We start from the raw sequence: 5,937 nt of genomic DNA on the forward strand, positions 1-5,937 counted from the left end.
AGGGAACAATTGCTGTATATTTGATCTATTCTTATCCTCTTCCCTCTTTGGCCATCCCCAAAGACAGGGCAGTGATCTAGGTGAAACTTCAGTGTGTTTCCAAAAAGACATTTCTGGGGCTGTGATGTGAGCTGCCACTCTGAGAGCAGCTGCTGTGGTCAGTTTCAGCAGAAAGCTCACTTGTGGGCAAGGTGTCAACATCTCATCCCACCCACATCCTCCAGGAAAATTATCTACGTGGACTTCCACCAAAAGGTAACTGAACCCAAACTGGCCCATAAAAGCATGAAGGAGGGCTGCTCTGAATCAAACACTCCATGCATCATGCAGAGATGGCAGCTATCTTTCCTCCAAACTACAGCAGAGAAAAGCCAAGGCAGATGCTAAATTTTTAGTCAAGCACTGTTCAGTATGGGGTCTTAATCCTGAGCACACCCATAAAGCAGCTAACCAAATCTAGTCAGCTTTCAGTTCTCTACTTAAACATGACCCAGACTGGACCTAAGCAACTCGTGTATTTAAGAAGAAAGCCCGGAGAGTGCTCCTTTTCATGCAGCCCATTTTCATGCAGCATCCTGGTAACATGGGTCACTGCAGACAACCTCGTGCATCCCCGCTGCTCTGTCACAGCATCATAGAGAACTGATTCAGGTTCAATATCTGAGACACATCCCTCAGGCACTGTGGGGTTTGGGTCTATGTTATCCAAAAGCTTCCTGCTACATCAGTGGAATGATTGTGGTTGACAAATTAAGACCTCAATACAGGAGCACTCTCCACTGCAAGGCTACAGAGGTTTAGGTGCCAGAGAGAGCCTTCCCTGAGAACTTGCATGAGCCTGATTGCCAAGAGGTGCATGGAGCCCAGCATTGTGACCCACCACATAGGAATCAAGCTCACCAGCTTTTGGCCCACGGGTACACAAGTCAAGGCCAGGTTGGATGAGGCTTTGAGAAACCTGGTCTAGTGGAATGTGTCCCTGTGGTATGGGGGCTGGAACTATTTGATCTTTAGGGACCCTTCCAATCCAAACCATTCTATCATTCTATGACAGCAGTGTCTGCTGGGACTGGGGCAGAAACATGAGGTGAATGCCCATCTCTCTCCCACTCATTAGTTTCATAGTAATCACAAAAAAAGTCAATAGCATCTCCAGGGGCGCAATGATTCTTGCTTTTGGTACAAGGATTCTGGACTTTGATGTTACTTAGGTGATGATATTTTGGCTCAGTTAGATTGTGCTGATACCAGATAGGCTGGGACCACTAAGACTCCTGAGTCCGAGGTATTATGGCCTGGGGAGCTGTCATGATGGTCCAGGACTTCCTCTGCAAAACAGGGAGGAGAGAATACACATTTCAAGCCCTCAAATCCAAAGGACTTTGACTTCAGTTCTAGTTCATTGGCAATACCTTAAGCTCCACCTTCTGGTGAATGGTTAAAGCTCAGGGAGAGACAATGACAGAAGTCAAGTTAGAACTGAAAAGTTGTCAAGACAATACTATTCAAGTATAAAAATGCCGGAACTACACTAAATATTTCAGGATAAGGCACTGATCTTCAAAAAAGTTTCCACAAAACAGTTTTGAAAGGCATCACAGTGTTTTATTTCAAGTAGTTTTATTATGCTGGATTCCATTTTCTTCACTTTATATAAACTGTCATGCTATAAAATAAACTTTATGTTTCAACTATCCCTAACCAAAACAGTTTGGACTACCTTGTTACACAAAACCTTTCAGTATTTTATTTTTTCATTTCATTGAAGTGAACAAAAATACATGTTGAAATGTTAAAGTTTCTCTGAGGACAGTGGCTGCTCCTCTGGCAAGAGCCCAGAGCCTTGAAGTTTTGCGTTGCTCATGGCCAACCAATTCTTCTCTTTTCTGTGCACAGGGACAGGTGCAGACAGCAGCAGAAGTTGCTGACATGAGGTCCCTGGCTTGTCAGCAAAGTCTGCATCACTGACTTCCTCCCTTAGGTGCTGTTCAGCAAAGACATAGGTAATTGAAGCGTGGAGGCCAAAGCAGAGTGTCAGGTGTGGGCAGCAGGATGAAGTGTTCAAATGGATGGCTGAACATCTCAACCTGGACTGTTAGCCTGGGCCTCTTCTCTCCTGTGCTTCTCCTCACACCTCTTCCCACTGCCTGGTCTAGCCCGGTCTGCTGTCAGCCTCTGAACCAAGTCTTCCTCCCACCACAGCTTCCTCTTCCCAGGATGTGCCAACAGCCAAGAGGAACCAGGAGAAGGAGGAGGGCAGCCAGAGTGACTCTTCCTGCACCTTGGTCATGTAAGAAGGGCAGGGCATGGGAGAGGGAGCTCAGCACAGCCTGCCCTTGCTACTTTTCCCTTCCAAGACTGTACTGACAGGAAGTCAGTGGCTGTGGGAGCCCCTTCTCTGTGCACCAGCCTCCCTTTGCAGGTCACTCTGCTCCAGCAGTGGGGAACGGGGTTTCCAGCTGCTGTTGTCTTGAAACACACTCGGTAATGCCACTGCAACCAGTGGCAGCCCAGCTCGTCACACCTCTGTCCATGAAAACCCATCCCGCTGGTAAATGAGTTCCTGAGCAACTGGGTAATATGAAGCAGGATCTGTTTGAATAAGGAAAGACACATGGTAATGCTGTTGAACCAATAGCTCAAAGGTCACATAACCCGCTACCCAAAGAACTTAATCTTGCTATTTTAAGCAGTTTTTTCTCTCTTCTCAGTAATGGCAGTGAGCACACACAAATCAAAACCAGTACCATCATAATGACACTCTGGGTCATGGGATGACTCTATAAATAGTTGTGGAAGAGCATGAAGAAACAGGGAAAAAGCCCAAGAGTTGGCCATCTCACTCAGGCTCTAACCACTGTCAAGTCTTTTGAAAGTACCATAACAAAAAAATATTTTGAGGAATTTCAAGCTGAAAATAAGCAGACATAGGCATCACAGTGTCCTCCTCCATGTACACATAGCAACAAAGAGGAAATCACAACGGGGAGAGGCCTTCCCAGGAGATACAACATCATTACATTAAATCAACTAGTTTGAAAAGCAAGGTAAAAATGGAAGGACGAGAGCTGCTGTTGCTTCAGAGTGCTCAAGCTCTTGTGTTATCTGTGCTGCTGACTCCTATAATTTCTGAGGGTTTTTTCTGGCATGTATTTGTTTCTGGCACATCTTACAAGCCGTTGCAGTGTTCTTACATGACGGTAAGGTTTGTAGACTCTGCACATCCACAAAACATCCCTGCAATATGAAATCATATGCAAAGCAGAATCCTTTGGAAGACTGTATTTTCATAAGCCACAACTTCATAGTATCTAGAAGACAGATTTTCAAGATTAATCAGTCTTCCTTTAGTTTGAAAGTGAAATAGCTATCTGGAGTATGCCAAGACGATACTTGGAAGGAATAGCACTTGAAAACACATTATCCAACTTCTGACCCAGTCTATGTATAATACACGTATATACACACACAGATGCACACACGAAGTGACAGCTCATCATGAGACTTTTTTATCTCTGCTGTTCCTAAAAGCCCCAGAGCTCTCTGTTCCTATGCCATGAGAGAGAAAATAATAAAACATATACAGTTTTAAAGAGCAATTTGGATATGTTTTTTTGGAAGGTAGGAGAAAGGTTGGATCCAGCCACCCCATGGGACACAGGGGCTGGACCATACAGTCAGTTTTCCATTATACCATATAGACTGTCTCCATTGCCTGATGCCCAGGGCTAAAAAGGGCCTTCTCCTCATCACTCCTCTCCTTCTCATAGTGCCCCTCCCCCTCCCTGCTCCAGAAAATCCATGCCAAGGTAAAAAAATTTCCTTCCACCTAATCAGCTTGAGTCATTTCCTTGTTGATACCTTCTGACCAATTCCCAGAAACAGAATGTCTTTCCCATGTGGCATCCCACCTACCAGCAGCATGTGGGGAAGGAGATGACTCTGTAGAACTGTGCTTCCCTTACTGGAGAAGCTGGAAGATGTGGGCAAATGAATCAGGGCTGAAGGATGCTCCTGAGATCCAGGAAATGACAGAGCCCCACAGAACTGGCTTACATGCAAGCAGATGTTGCATGATGCTATAGATACTGATCCTGGTATGGAGTACAAATTGCGTTCCTACAGAGCTGACTGCTGGATTTGGAATGATCTCCAGGGGTAACACAAGCACAAAAGGCAATTAGAGCTGTACACTGTTCATCCAGCTGACTCCCCGAAAAGAAGCCAGCCCTCTGCATCCTGATTTGGGCACAAAGCTGACAGAGCACCTGGTCTTCCTCCTCTTGCAGCTGCACTCCCTGATGCTGAGAAAGTCACCAGCTGCCTGGTGCAGTGAGAAAGGAAGGTTCAGGTGGGATGCAGTGCTTCAGCAGGTGACTGTGGGCTGCAGCACATCACACCAGTGACCAAACTCACAATGTGGGTTTGACACCACCTGGAATGGGACAGACACCACAAAAGCTGCTGAGAGTTGCTGCTCCCCATCTAGACTGCATTTAAAAACTCCACTTTTGCTCCATTTTGCAAAACTCCATTTTACTGTTTACTCTAGCCACAGCAACTGCAGGGAAGAATTCAATTTTGGAAGGTCTCCAGTTTGGATTAGTATCTCAAAATACATATACATAGAACTAACTTGGAGCTGCAGCCTTCTCCAAATTATTCCACTGGGCAGTTGACACAAGCCAGTTGCTCACTGGCAGCCCAAAGCAGAGCAATTATTCATAGTCTAATAATTCATAGTCTAGCTTTGCCAAAGATTGGGTTTTTTTCTTCAGACATCATCAAAAGAAGGAAATTGAGGTATCACTACCAGGAAGAAGCGTTGAGTGGCTGCGATGTCAAGCAGTAGCAGTGCTTGTTGTGTGTGGTGTGTCACAGTGTAGCTATCTGTTTGCAGTGGAAAGGACAGACAGAAAACAGTAAGGAGGGGGAAGCAGTGGTCTGCACTGAGGCTACGCCAAGGCCAACAGCCAAATTCAGCACTGAGCTCTCACTGAGTCCTGCTGACATCAGGGATGCAGTGAATAAAAGTGAGACATGAAGGAGGTTAGGGAGAGGTCTGGAATTCATTAGTTTCCCGTTTGAGGGGAAATAGTGGCACTTTGTTCCCTGGGAATTCAGATACAATGCTGTCTTCTTTACTGCCGCAGCAACAGTCCCTTCTCTTTAATCCCCCTATGCACTAACACAGGTGGGACATGACTTATCTCTGATTAAATCCTGGCAGGTAACATAAAAACCCCTACCCTGCTAACTGAGCCATGGAATTACATGAGGATAGTCTCCAAACCAAGCAGAAAACTGAAGAAAACTAAGCTACTCCTTTGATTCATCCTACATGCCCCATGGTAGCTCAGCAGCTGGCAAATCAATCAGTAGGAATCACCAAAGGCTGGAGCAGTCGCTTGACATATGAATCCCTTCCAAATTAATACAAAGGCCTCAAGGGTCCACCACTGGCTTTCAAGTGCCTCACGTGGGTGCCTACAGTTTGGTGGGGTAAGCTGAGTGCTGGCAGGGCATGCAAGTTCAACTGGGGTGCATGTGACCTCAGAAACATCCCACAGCACCTCTCCTCCATCCTGCAGAGGCAACGGCAGCCCACAGATCCACTTTGCCTGGCAAACATCAAATGCAGCACATTCTGGTTGTGACTGGTGGCTACTGCTTTCCTAATAAAAAATCTTTGTATGTGTGGGAAGATGGCTGGGCATAAAAATTAGAGGAAACTGAGAAGCTATATTCACATCCTAAGAGAAGTTATAATGGTACTGAAATTATAGGGTAAAATGCAGCTGCTGCTCCCTGGATGGAATGCAGTTGACAGACCCACAATGATTCCCTACACAACAGTAAGCACCTGCTCAGGGGGATGGAATGGAGAGTGGAGCAGAGTGGAGGCACCATGGCCAGCTTTTGTTGAAATCCTTGCAG

The 5,937-nt window shown here is 45.9% G+C and overlaps 1 long non-coding RNA gene across 1 annotated transcript; it reads right to left on the reverse strand.

Annotated features, from left to right (window-relative positions):
• Nucleotides 1–1,601: 1,601 nt before the first annotated feature.
• Nucleotides 1,602–5,937, reverse strand: LOC135411466 (uncharacterized). Its single transcript, XR_010429167.1, has 2 exons — nucleotides 5,864–5,937; nucleotides 1,602–2,592 (listed from the first exon to the last, which is right to left on the reverse strand). It is a non-coding gene; the product is annotated as an uncharacterized LOC135411466 (long non-coding RNA).

This window comes from Pseudopipra pipra, chromosome 3 (assembly GCF_036250125.1).
Source record: "Pseudopipra pipra isolate bDixPip1 chromosome 3, bDixPip1.hap1, whole genome shotgun sequence".
In the NCBI taxonomy this organism is placed as follows: Eukaryota; Metazoa; Chordata; class Aves; order Passeriformes; family Pipridae; genus Pseudopipra; species Pseudopipra pipra.